This window comes from Sus scrofa, chromosome 15 (assembly GCF_054392235.1).
Source record: "Sus scrofa isolate SSC_HxYL_T2T_F1_AM1 chromosome 15, Sscrofa_HxYL_maternal_Yorkshire_Landrace_v2.0, whole genome shotgun sequence".
NCBI lineage: Eukaryota > Metazoa > Chordata > Mammalia > Artiodactyla > Suidae > Sus > Sus scrofa.
The window spans coordinates 100,360,444-100,373,369 of record NC_139397.1 but is presented as its reverse complement, the minus strand read 5'-3'; positions in this window follow the sequence as shown (position 1 = coordinate 100,373,369).

Sequence of the window (12,926 nt, the reverse complement as noted above, 5' to 3'; positions counted from 1 at the left end):
TCAAAGGAAGGTCATGATGAAAACAGTAAAAGGGAAAGAGTTTATTTCTGGAGGATAAATTTGGCCAAATCTTTATCTGGATCAGAATCTGACTTTGTGACCTTGAGAGCAGTTTTCTCTACTCTGGCCCTCTGATAGACATTCTAGAAAAATTAAGGATGAGGTCTTTGACATTTTAATTTATGGCCAAAAAGTAATATTTGGGCTAAGAAGAATGTCAAACCTAGTGTCAAAAGCAAAATATGTCAACTCTTTTATTTCATCTAATACTTGAAAATACTTTGGAGAAGGAAATATATTCTTAAGGAAGAAAATTTGGGAATGGAGACATCCTGGGGAAAACTGGCAATATAACTATTAAGGTACCTAACTTGTAATGACCCAAAAGGCATCAGAGTATTTCCCCTTCTCTATCATTTTGCCTAGCTTCTAAAATGAAATCTCACCATTTTTATTGTACTTGGAAAAACTACTGGATATGTTATTAAAGTGTCAGCTGTAAGATAAAAATTGGTCAAAGGCATCACCTTGATTTTTTTCTCACCTTAAACTTTGAAACTTACAACTTAAAGCTTATATTTACTTAATCTTGGTAATGAGCTACTATAGAAATGCAAAGTATGTATATATCTCTTCTGTGGTAGATTGTATTTTCCCAATGTGGCTGCACCAATATATGTCCCATTTTACATATTCTTCATATAATGTGATATTAACATCTGAACAAGAGGTGAGGTCCATATTTCCTCTCTATTTCTTTCTCTCTCCTTGCCCTCTTTCTCTGTCTTCTGTCACTGTGGGAAACGAGACACCATGTGGTAAGCCAGCCCATACTTGCCCACATGGAGAGACCATATAGAGAGTTCCACATGGAGAAAAACTGCCACAGCTGGTCACAACTACCAGCTGTGAGTTAGCCTTCAGATGATTTCAGCCCCATTCTTGAGTCTCTCCACTGAGGACCCAGGTATCGTGGAGTGAGATGTGCTATCTTCTCTGTGCCCTAACTCTCTTCTCTCAGGATCCATGAGCATAACAAATGCTTGTTTCACTCAAATACATTTTCATAACGTATTACAGAGCCACAGTAACTGAACCATCATTGTATTCAAAATACATACCCAATGTTTTTGTTTTCTACTTTTGGCTTTGGTCATTAGTGCATTCTTGATTGTTTAGATGCCTCTGAATTTTCTTTGCAGGTTCAATACACTTCTAGAGGTGGGACAAAGCACACTATATTTTAAGACTAAATTAGCAATTTATAAGGCACATGGGAAAAACATATTCTTTAGTCCTGTGATGGTATCCAGATACAGAGATATTTAACATATTTCAACAGATACTTATTGAGTATCTGCATGTGAAAAAGAAGAGAAAGAGGGAATTAATGTTTATTAAGTAATTTGTACTTGACAGGCACTATTAGTTCTTTAAATATTTACAACATTATTAGATAGTATATCACCATAGATAAGGTACAGGGAGGTTAAATAACTTTCCAGATCTGATTGCCAGTGGGTGGTAGAATCAAGATTCTACTTAATGTCTGCATTATGACAAATACATGCCTTTTGTGGTCTGCCTTATTTAAATAATGGGATGATAATAGTACAATTTCAATGGTTTTCATGCAAATTAAGTAAGATAGTTTGTGAAAATTGCCTTGAACATGGTAAATAATAGGTATTAAATATTATCATTGTTATTATACCATTTTGTATTACATTTTGATTTGTGCTAAATACTGTAAAAGTACAAAAATGAGTAAGATACAGTATTCACCTTCAGTAAGTTTACATTAGAGTTTTCAAGTGTTGAGTTGGTGCTCTAATGATTTAGTTATTAAGGTAAATATACAAAAAACTATAATGTGATATAAATTTTAATAAATGACTCCAGAAAGGTAGAGGAAAGTGATTACATTCAGTTGAGATATCGAGAAAAGTTTCATGGATAGAATGCTGCTCAGGATGGAACTTGATGTTTAAGACTTTATTTTAAAAGAAAGGAAAAATAGCTAATTTCATGTAGGAAAAACTGTATAGCAAAAGAATATGAAAGCATTGGGAATATTCAAAAATTCTAAGCAGTTCAGTATTCCCAAAGAGAAGAACTCCATTAATTATTTAAGCTAGAAAAATTACATAGGTTTATAGGCTTAGGGGAAAGAGTCAATTAAAATTTTAAGGATAGATATAGAAAGATGATGGATGTCCTGACAAAGGTGAGAATGAGGTAGTTTAAAGGAGGCAGAAATGGAATTGGCCATGAACAAAAAGTAGAGCATCTCATTCTCAGGGAGTAGAGGAAACTGGCCATAGAACATCATAGGTGACATTCATGAGTGGAGGAAGGTTGCATATGGCAGCTTCAGGATCTCAGTTAGACAGGAAAGGTTATATATGGTTGGAGTGAGAAGAGGGATTGAAGAATACAGGGGGAAATTTAGAATTGTTTTGAAAGGGCATGGAAAAGCAACTGAAAGGAAAAACCCAAGGATTGTTGATAGTGTTGCCCCCACGATAAGTATTTTTTGTTCACCTCCTATGATAGACATTCAGAGTACAACAATAAACAAAATAGATACTGACTCAGCCTCTAAGGCAGAGATTAGGTAAGTAAATGGGAAATTACTATTCAGTGTAATATAGCCATGTAGAAGTCTATTCAGTAGATGTCTATGAAGGTACAGCTTAGGAGGGACACCGAGAAAGGTAGAGGAATACTTTCCAAAGCACATGACGTCTAGATTGAAAAGAATTATAATAGCAAATCAGTAGGTGTTAACCAAGCAAAGGGGGTGGGGGGGAAGTGTTACAACTCATGTACAAAGACCCATGATTATAGGAAGTCTGGCATAACTTTCACTGAAAAGAGTGTCTTCTTTCTTTGTATGTTACATCAAGGAATGTGAACTAAACCTTCAACATATTTGGAAGCACTTTATGGTTTTACACAGGAGAAAAATCAGTTTAAATCTATGTTCTGGAAAGATGTGTTAGTCAAAGCTCTTGGTGGCAAAAAAAAAAAAAAAAAAGAATGCTACTTGAGCTGACTTAAGCAAAAGGGAGAAATGTATTAACCATATATTACAATGGTTTTCAACCTTTTCTACATCCTGGCACAGAAGGAAAATGATAACATTTATACAGCGCCCTGAGGAAAACAGACGAGTTTGCTTGTGGCAGGAGGCAATCAGCCTGGGGACTCCAGCTGCCCTAAGGGCCCAAGAGGTGAATGTCAAAGTACACATCCTCAGCACACTGCCCCAGGAACATGGATCTAATATATGAAACTATAGACTTAGGGATAAATCACGAACCTAGAAGATTGTCTGAGCCTCATGAGGGGCTGAGGCTAGGAACTCTAAAGCTATGAGAAGTCTGACAGTCAGGACTTGACTCTCTCTCTCTCTGGGGCAGTGAAGTACTATCTCTGCTCCTTTCTATATACAGACTTCTGTCTCTTTCCTTGAGCTAAATTCCTTGCTTCCTTGTGCACATGGCAGAAGATATTGCCTCCTAACTAGCAGAGGCACAACTTCTTCCAGTCAAAGTATTTAATAAAGAGAAAGGAACAGTTCTTAATGTTAACCCCAAGTTCCCAAGAAAGAGTATATAATTAGCCCAGCTATTCTTCCTGTCTGATTTTTGTTGTTGTCAGCAAGAAGTAATAAACCTAGGGCCAGATCATGTGGTTGGAGGTAGACATATTCAAAGAAGAGGCTAAAGAAACTGGTGCTGGAAGGTCACTCCATCTGGAATATGTCCAGCAGGGAAGGCAGTATGGGAGTCATGGACAGGAGTTGGGAAGCTGCTGCTATAAGTTAAGAAAGGGTTCAGAGTGGGCGGGGCTGGAGTAAGAGCAGTATAGAAGAGCAGTATGGAAGTATGGAGTAAGAGCAGTATAGAAGTATGGAGAGCTGAGCAATCGTGTAAAGGCAGAACTAGGTTTCCAGTTTGAATGCACGTGAGTATAAGAGAAAGGGAACCAGATTTTTAGTTTGAACCAGGTGAAGAAGGTATTATACTGATAACGGACAAAAGAAGAACAATAAGTTTTAAAAATGGAGAAGTTTCAGTACTAAATACAAACTTAAAGTTTCCATGGGAAATCCAAGTGGATATATCTAAAAGGCAGCTGGTTAGGACAGAGTGGAGCTCAGAGGAGCCATCTAAGAAAGTAGATTTAGGAGGTTTTGAGGTAAAGACTGAAGGCGATGAGATTGTGAAATGAGAGAGTTTAGGGTTAAGACAACCGATTCAACAGTGGAAAGACAGCTAAGAAATCCAGATTTTGAGGATAGTAAGAGTCAGAGAGGTCTCGAGATAGTGAAAGAACATGCAAATAAACAGTGGAGAAGCAGGGTGGGGGAATGAATAGCAAAAAAAGGTTTTTTTGTTTTTTTTTTGTTTTTCCATAAGTAGGAAGCAGCCAACAGTGCCAAATGCTGCCAAAAAGTAAAGCAGAATATGGAATCAAAAAGCCTCTGTGGATTTACCAATAAGGACCTTGGCAAGAAAGCAGTTTAATAGTGGGGTGAGTACAAAGGCCAAATTAGAAAGCATTTAAGAGTAAATGGGAAGCAAGAAAGCAGAGCATGAATTAGAAGTTTGGCTGTGAAAAAGCAGAGAGATATGCCAATAAGTGGAGATGGTTATGGGCGGAAGGAGTGTTTTATTTTGTTCTTAAGTGCATCACATGCATTCCATACAATGGGGTATCTGGCTGACATCCACAGGCTAAAGAATGTAGTTTGAGGTGGTTTCAGTGGCTCAAAAAGGGTGCTGAATCTTTACTACTACATTTTGCCTAAAATGCAAAAAGTCATGCTAAACTTTAGGATGTAAAAGTGAATTTTCCAGTCATTGGACATATCAAGTGAACAAAGCCTTCAAGAGGCTGACAGAGATTGTGGTCTTATTGTCCAGGAGGGTGCAAAGTGAAGTACACAGATGGAACCCTGAAGGAAAAGCAACTGGCTGATCCTAAGCCAAGAAGTGAGGTTGCTCAGAAGAAAAGATAACTCAAAGAAGATAAAGGAGGGAAACTGAAGGCTATGAAGTTTATAACACACAATGCATACAAATAAAAGAAAAATGAAAGGAGAAAGATAAGGTGGTAGCTACAGAACAGCAAAAGATCAAGGAAAGATTTGTGTGTGTCAGTGTGTTTTGTGTTGTTTTTATGGAATTAGAAAGACCTAAGCCTTTAGTATCATGTCTAGCATAGTAAATACCCAATACATACAGTTATAAGAAAAAAGAGAAGGAGGGAGAGAGTGGGAGGGAAAAAAGGAGAAGAGTAAGGGAGGAAAAATGTTTTGCAGGCTCAGTAGAGAGACTCCTTCAAAGCTGGTATCATTGAAAATATAGAAGAAAGAATAAAAGTAAAGGACAAACCATAGTTCTAGTGATGTTTGAAAAAGTTGGGGTCCAGAACCTATGAGTTTACTTTCAAACTGACTGAAACATGGGTTTTATAAGTAAAAGGTTTGGGAAGAGAAGAAAAGAAAAAGAAGGACAGAAACATCTGAAAAGGTAGAACAAAGACCCAGAAAATGATTGCTGATAACAGCAAAGGTAACTGTAGCATCTTCAAAATGGTATTTATGGGGTGAGCTGAGTTACTCTTCCTTAGCTTTCTTTTTTTTAAATGATTATTATTTTTTCCATCATAGCTGGTTTACAGTTTTCTGTCAATTTTCTACTGTGCAGCATGGTGACCCAGTCACGTATACATAGATACATTCTTTTTTTCTCACATCGTCATGGTCCATCATAAGTACTAGATTTAGTTCCCAGTGCTATACAGCAGGATCTCATTGCTCATCCATTCCAACAGCAACAGTTTGCATCTATTAGCCCCAAATTCCCAGTCCACCCCACTCCCTTCCCCTACCCCTTGGCAACCACAAGTCTGTTCTTCAAGTCCATGAGTTTTTATTCCTGTAGAAAGAAAGGTTCATTTGAGTCATATATTAGATTTCAGATATAAGTGATATCATATGGTATTTGTCTTTCTCTTTCTGACTTACTTAGTATTGAGAGTCTCTACTTCCATCCATGTTGCTGCAAATGGCATTATTTTGTTCTTTTTTATGGCTGAGTAGTATTCCATTGTGTATATATCACATCTTCTTAATCTATTCATCTCTTGATGGACATTTGGGTTGTTTCCATGTCTTAGCTATTGTGAATAGTGCTGCGATGAACATGTGGGTGCATGTGTCTTTTTTAAGTTCCTTAGCCCTCTTGCACAATATAGCAAAAATGTAAATACAGACTCTAGAAATTGTTGATTATTTGCATAAGAAGCTACTATATTCTCTAATGAAAACTGTATGTGACAGGATATGGCAATGGACAGGAGCCCCAGTAATCAACATCGCCTTCTGATTGAGGTACAAGATCAGCACGCAAGATTTCAAAGAAAGCTAATAATCTCTGATTATTATTCTCTTATCCATGTTTTACACACAAAAGTTTTGGGAATTTGAGGGGATGACTGGAGAAAAAAGAACACTTGTAGAGAGCTGGTATTCTCAGGAATTCCCTCCCAAATAAGAGAAGTGGCATTGCATCTTTCTCATCTTGTGCCTAGGAAACAGTGCTTCTCAGCAACACGCAGAGGGTTTTGTGCGTATCCCTTGAGCCTGGGGATACTCAGTAGGTTTCTGTCTTCCTCACACCTCAGAAATCAAGGCTCAGGATACCCAGGCTGGCCCAGGCCTGGGAATGAAGCAAAGAGGAAGTGGCTGCACTGGGATGGCCCTGCACCGTGCATTTCTCAGGGCAAGGTGAGTGAGTTTTTCCTTATAACAAGTGTGGGCTTCTTGCAACAGAAGTAATAGGAAGGATAAGAGAAGTTGAGTGGAAAGAATGTAAAAGTAATCTGCTGGAGGCAAAGGAGCTCTAGAACCACTATAAGGAAACAGTTTAAGATGTGTTACCTCTGTCAAGTCCACGGATAATGGGAGATCCCCAGTGACTAGGCATCTCCAGGGAGTGCACAAAAATGTGACAGAAACGACAGCCATGCCCAGAGAATGTTGACGTCAAATCTTAAATGTTTTCTTCTGGTAAAACTTTCCTTCCACCCTTAATTTTACCTCCTCTACTCCCTCCCCATCCATATTCCAACCATGGAAGGATCAGAAAGAAACTCTATTAGAAAGATGAAAAAGGGTAAGGAAAAGAATTTTTAGATTGAGAATCTCACCAAGGCTCTTCCCTCATTTCCTACTACAGTAGGCCAGCCTGGGTAGGTCCAAGGATTGAGATAATTAATTTATAAATCTGGAGTGTTAATTCTTATACCAGGTTGGATATATTAATTATGGAAATGAGACTGATCTACGCCTTGAAGTGGATAGGGGAATTTTCATTATTATGACCGTGAAAGTCCTGGGTTTGGCCAAGATTTCATCAAGGAACAGGGTAAATGCTAACCTCATGTAATAGGTCTGCACAGCAAAGAAAAAAAAAAAAAATCAAGTTTTTTCTGATTGCCCCATGACATCCTTTGGTTCATTAAGATGGTTACACAGGTATTCATAATCCTCCCACCACTTGCTCTCTTTCTCCAGGCAATAGGAAAAAAAAAGACTTTTCTAGTATCTTACAATTTTTACCTGTCTTGCAACTTGAAATTTAAAAAAGCAATAAAGGAATGGAAAAAATCAGACGGAACCTAAAGTTATTTCATTTCATAAAATGTTGAAACACAGTTTCTTTTCATTTATATTCTGGGAGAAGTGAGTTAGAAATTTGAAGGAAAATCCCTTCTACCTACAGAACATAATTGTCTGTGCTGAATGTATCCATACATTCCTGGATTAATTTCCTCTTTTACTAGTGTTTGCTTATTCTTGAAATATATTTTATTAATTAAATGATCCCAGTGAAATATATTTGTTAGGAGAATAATGAAATCTGTAATGTGTTAGTGTTAAGTTCTATTTCTGTCCTGGCTGATTCATTTCATAGACTGTAAATTATTTGTTCTATGTAGAGAGTTCTTTAGTGCTTATACTCTGAGAGTTCGTGACTAAACTGTGGAATGCTCATTTCCATAAGCAACCCTGGAAGAAATGAAAGCAATCATATGGAGTTGACCAAATTCTTTGCCTATGCAAAGCAACCTGCAATACATTCAGACTAAGTACTAGAATTTGGGGAATCATTTCCATCAAAATCACACATTGATTAGCTGAATTTTCACATACTGCCTGACCCAGGCATTTGAAAATTAAGCAGGTTTGCATTGACTGAACCATTCTTGCAGTACAATGTTTCCACAGGATATTCTCTACCAAAATCAATTTCTGGTTAATAGCTTGTTGACATATGAATGATACGTTTTTAGAGAGGTCTCTTGAGGCTTTACATTTTTGAGAAGTAAAAGGTAAGTTTATTTTTTCCTATGACAGACTTGTTCAATTTTTCATTTGAGCCATAATGTTTTCTTAGTTTTTTCTTAGTTGTTTTATGACACAAATTTTTGCTGAGTTTGCATGATGAATTGAAAGGGTTAAAATATGGCAAAGGGGTTTCTCAGAATAGTTTTACTTGAAAAATTCACAACAAATACAAACTATTATATCTCTTAAAACAAAGGTACATGTGCTTTATTAAACATTTCTTTTAATACATTTTCTTCTAATGGAAATAGTCCTGTAATGCTACAAATTGGAAAAAACATTACCAAGGTCAAAGAGAAATCTGAATCACATGTTAATTTCTATTTTAAGTTTACTAAGTCAGATAGAGAAAGACAAATACTGTATGTTGTCACTTATATGTGAAATCTTAAAAATACAACAAACTAGTGAATGTAACAAAAACAAAACAGACTCACAAATATAGTGAACTAACTAGTGGTTACCTATAACCACTAGTTGGGAGAAGTGGGGGAGGGGCAAAATAGGGCTTAGGGATTAAAAGGTACTAACTACTACATATACAATAAATAAGTTACAAAGATATACTGTAAAGCCTAGGAAATAAAGTTGATAGTTTAAATAACTATAAATGGAACATAAGCTTTAAAATTTGTAAATCACTAGGCTGTCCATCTGAAACTTACATACTATTGTAGATTAACCGTAGTTCAATTAAGAAATTTAAAAATTTTAAAGGAATAAAATTTGGACTAATCTGAATTCAAAAGTCTGACCTAAACTCTAAACAGGTGTTCATATTTATGGTCTACTGAATGGAAACATTTCTTATTCATCACAAAGCTAGAAGTCTCGTGTTTAGTCTTTAACTCCAAAATCCATTTCTTAACTTGGCACAGGGTCTAGAAAGTACAGGGGCAGTGCTTCATACTACAGAGTAGTGTCTCTGTGAAGAGATTAATAACCATTTAGCTTGATGTTTTTACCTTCTGCCAGAGAATGCTTTTGCATGGAAGCAATTTTTAAAAATTCCTTGCTGTAATCACTAAAAATAAAATATATACACGGCATTGAAACTCAGAGCCCATTTGTTTGCTTCTTCTCATTTCTTCAATTCATATTCCCTAGGAAAAGAGCATATGACTTTTGGAAGGAGAATACAACTCATGGCCAAAATGGTGTCAAGGTCCTCCTTCAAGACCAGTGTTATTGCAAAGACAACTGCATCCTTTACTCAATAAGTTATTTCATTCCTAAATTTTGAGAAAAAAAAATTACCTGACAAATGCTGATCCACACATGTGGCATTAGGAATTTCATACCAAGAAAACGAGAATTTTTATGTCACATGAAGTTGGAACTCTGTATTTTCAAAAATTTTATGATAATTTATTCCCTGTAAGACTCTGCTTTTAAAACAAAAATTTGATATGGTTGTGACATTCCTTTGGGTCTCTTTCCTGTCTTTCTGCATAATGCATATCTGTATGATGCATACAAAGAGAGTTCATGGAAACTCTTGAGTCAGCTGTGCAATTCACTGTGCTGCCCTAGTTTTTATGCCCACCACCTGTTAAAATCCTGTTGCTTTAACTTGTTCACTGATTTGTTCATACATTCACTCAGTAAAATCCAAGCCACCAAAGCCAAAGTAAACATTATTCCTGGAGTCCTTGACCATTGTTTGCAGTGAAAATTTATCAGTTAACACAGAGGACATGGGCCCTGCCATCAAGCCAATTAAGTCCAAGTAGAAGAGAATGATAGTAAATCACCACTGGCATTATTAATTATTTCAATGCAACTGTTGTGTTAAGTGCTATGAATCACATAGGGTACTGAGAAAGGGTAGAATGGAGGAATGTGAACTAATTCAGTTTTGAGTATCTAGGAGTCAATGAGCAGGGGCATTTCAAGAAGAAGAAATGATCATTAAAGAGCATGGAGTGGAGAAAACATGATGTACAACAGGAAATGAAATAAATCAGGGTAACAAAGGCAGGTTTCTTAACTGGGCTTCCATGGAACTTCCATGTAACTCTAGGGTTTTATAAGATGTCATTAGCCATTTCACTAGATTAGGAAAAGTGGGAGGGGCATTTTTTTTAAACTTCACGCACCACACAATGTTGGTACTTGCAGTGATGTCTGGTGACTGAGTGGCCCCAATAGTAGTTTCATTAGTGGTCTTGCAGCTCTGTTTGACAGAGTTCAGGAGGAATGTGTCACATGGTAGAGTGCATTCTCAATTTTTCCATGAGTTAGGGGAGGTCACTGATAAAGGATGAGCACTGTGGCACACCAAATGGAGGTTAGTAGATTGATGGCTTCAGGCTTTCCATCCCAAATCGTCTCCCACATCTTCCTCGTTTCTCCCAATGATTGCCTTATGGGGGTGACCTAGTTCTATTGGTGTAGTAAAAAATTGTAGGGAAATTTTTATTCTAGTATTTCTATGTGTCACAACTCAGTTTCTCTCATGCTTTTTTGCTATTATAAATGTTGGAAAACATGACTGTGTAGGTTAGCAGTGAATGATATTATGGTTTCATGTTTTTGTAATTTTTATCATTTGTTATTTATTATGTCATTCTGTCATACTTTATCAGTGTTTATGTTTTCCAAAATGTCTGGCATTCCATCATGGCAATTTTTGAAGAGAGAGTAAAATGCAGGAGGAAGATTCCAGGCCTAGGTTTACGGATAATTCTAATAAGATAGTAAGAGTTGCATTCTGGAAATGGATCAGTGATGGCAGGAAAATTAAAAGGACACACAAGCACAAATCAGGAGTTCCCATAGTGGCACAGTGGTTAACAAATCCGACTAGGAACCACGAGGTTGCGGGTTCGATCCCTGCCCTTGCTCAGTGGGTTAACGATCCGGCGTTGCCGTGAGCCGTGGTGTAGGTTGCAGACGTGGCTCAGATCCCGCATTGCTGTGGCTCTGGCGTAGGCCGGTGGCTACAGCTCCGATTCGACCCCTAGCCTGGGAACCTCCATATGCCATGGGAATGGCCCTAGAAAAGGCAAAAAGACCCCCCCCCCAAAAAAAAAAATGAGCACAATTCATGGCCATTTGACAAGTGACCTGTTGATTATTTTAGGTGAAATAAAATACTCATTTTAGAATAAAACTTTTTGTTTAAAACGTCATGTTTCGTCAAAAGACTCAGGAAGCATATTATTTAGTAAAAGAACTTATTGCCCAGAAAAATGAAAAAAAAAAGTCATGAACTTGGTGAGATTTTAATAACACCAGCTTATAAATAGACAGGAAAATGCTGACAAATATCAGAAATTTAAAATATTTCATTTTCCACAGCATGATAAGTTGTCAAATTGATGACATATCACATGATGCTTAAAAGTGTGGAATAATAAACTCTAGAAAAACAGCTTCCCATTACAGGTGGACAAGTCAAAAGATTTCATTGGTAAATGTCATGCTGCAGCATTTGTATAATTTCTAAATGGCGGTACATTTCAGTAACACTTCCTGTTGCATCTAGCCTGCCCACACAAGCATATGCCCAAATTTAGTCCACGTGGTGCCATCATATCTGGAAAAAAAATCTGGGGGGACTACTGGCATCTGTGTTGATGGCCCCATCAGTGATTAGCTACATGAGAGGTTCTGCATTTATTGTGAAAAAAGATAATTTCAGTGATGTCAGATGGGTTAACTCAAGATTTTTTCCAGCCTGGACTTGTAATTTCTACCTGCAGAAAACCACATACTTTGCATAGGTGGAGATCTCTGTAGAATGTGGGAGCTGGAAGATAAACTGTAGAAAACTTGAAAGGACACAGAAGGCCAGATTTTGCTAAGTATTTGGGTGATAAAGAATAGCTACAGACTAACCTGCTTAGCAAACATCTTTCATCACATGAGCCAGTTGGACAAGTCTCTGCAAGGCCCTGAAGAAAATGTTTTGACTTCAGGTGACAAGATGTTTGGCTTTAAGAGAAACACAATCATTGGGAAAAAATCATGTTGCAACAGGAAACCTTGAAATATTTCCCAGGCTGCTTGGATTTGAGAGTGAGAAAGATTATCAGCAATTTCTAGTCTTATTGAAATCGACCTGGAGGAACTACAAAACAAAAGTGCAGTTTTCTCTCCTGTTTCACACAAGAACCTGGCTGGGTGAGGGGCCCTTTCTCTGACTGTTTTGCTCAATCTAAGAACTTCTTCTTTTTTTTTTTTTTTTCATATTTATGGAGTGAAAAACAAGCATGTTTCACATTAAAGAGCAAAATTTATTGCTTTTCGTTTATGCATGAATAGGTTTATAAGAGAGATCAAGAAAACAGTACATGTGTATAAGGATTTTGTAACTGCCAAGGCCTATATTTGAGCCTGATATGTGACTCAGCAAGAAAATGTTCTTCAAATTCTTGTACAAAATTGTGCTTAAGCTATATTTTTTTATTAATAATGCTTTAGGCTAATGGTTTTGGTAGTTTCATTATTCAATATTGTTAATAAATTTTTATGTTTAAATAACATTAATTAAAAT